General features: G+C 39.2%; 1 non-coding gene across 1 annotated transcript; it reads left to right on the forward strand.

Moving 5' to 3' along the window:
- Window positions 1-603: 603 nt before the first annotated feature.
- On the forward strand, window positions 604-710 carry LOC121231603 (small nucleolar RNA R71). Its single transcript, XR_005929659.1, has one exon. It is a non-coding gene; the product is annotated as a small nucleolar RNA R71 (small nucleolar RNA).
- The last annotated feature ends 237 nt before the right edge of the window (window positions 711-947 follow it).

Raw genomic sequence — 947 nt, forward strand, 5'->3', positions numbered from 1 at the left:
GTGTTGTCTCAGTATTTTAAAAACGAGTTTCTGAACTGAGATGAATTTTGTTAGCATCTCTTCAAGGTTCGACTTTTTCTCTTATTGGTAAGATGGTTGTTGGAAGCCTGGAGGTGATGGTGGTCTCTGATTCCCTTGGCCTCCCCATGAGAAATTTGGGTGGTTCCTACATCCTGCATTGTAAGTGTTGCTATAGGGATTATTTTGAGGTTGAGGATTATTACCCATATAATTTAATTGCTCGTTTTCCATATTTTGGCCATAAGGTAGGTATTCTGAATTGCTCGTCCCTCCTCCACTTGCATTGCATTGCATTACTGGGTGAACTTGTGAAGAACCAAGAAAACCGTCAAATTTTCTATTCAAAAATTCTACCTGATTTGAGAGCATGGTGACTGAATCAACATTAAAAACGTCGACTGCTTTCGTTGGCTTTGTCCTCATGACTTGCCACTGATAATTATTCATGGCATCTCTTCTATAAATTCATAAGCATCCTCAGGTGTCTTATTATTGATATTCCTACCAACGGCTGCGTCAACCATCTGTCTAGTCGAAGGATTTAGCCCATTGTGAAAAGTTTGAACTTGTAGACAAAGGGGTAATCCATGGTGAGGGCACCTTCTCAATAGATCTTTGTATCTCTCCCATGCATTGTAGAGCGTTTCTAGTTCCATCTGCATAAAAGAAGAGATATCATTCCTTAATTTAGCCATTTTAGCCGGTGGGAAATATTTTAGTAAAAAATTTTCAGTCATTTGTTCCCAAGTAGTGATTGACCCTCGTGGTAATGAGTTCAACCACTGTTTAGCCTTATTCCTTAATGAAAAGGGAAATAACCGAAGGTGTATGTCGTGCTCCGAAACGCCATTGATTTTAAATGTGTCGTAAAACTCCAGAAAATTCACCAAGTGATTGTTTGGATCCTCATCCTGCAAACCATCAAA

The sequence above is a fragment of the Gossypium hirsutum genome, chromosome A06 (genome assembly GCF_007990345.1).
Source record: "Gossypium hirsutum isolate 1008001.06 chromosome A06, Gossypium_hirsutum_v2.1, whole genome shotgun sequence".
In the NCBI taxonomy this organism is placed as follows: Eukaryota; Viridiplantae; Streptophyta; class Magnoliopsida; order Malvales; family Malvaceae; genus Gossypium; species Gossypium hirsutum.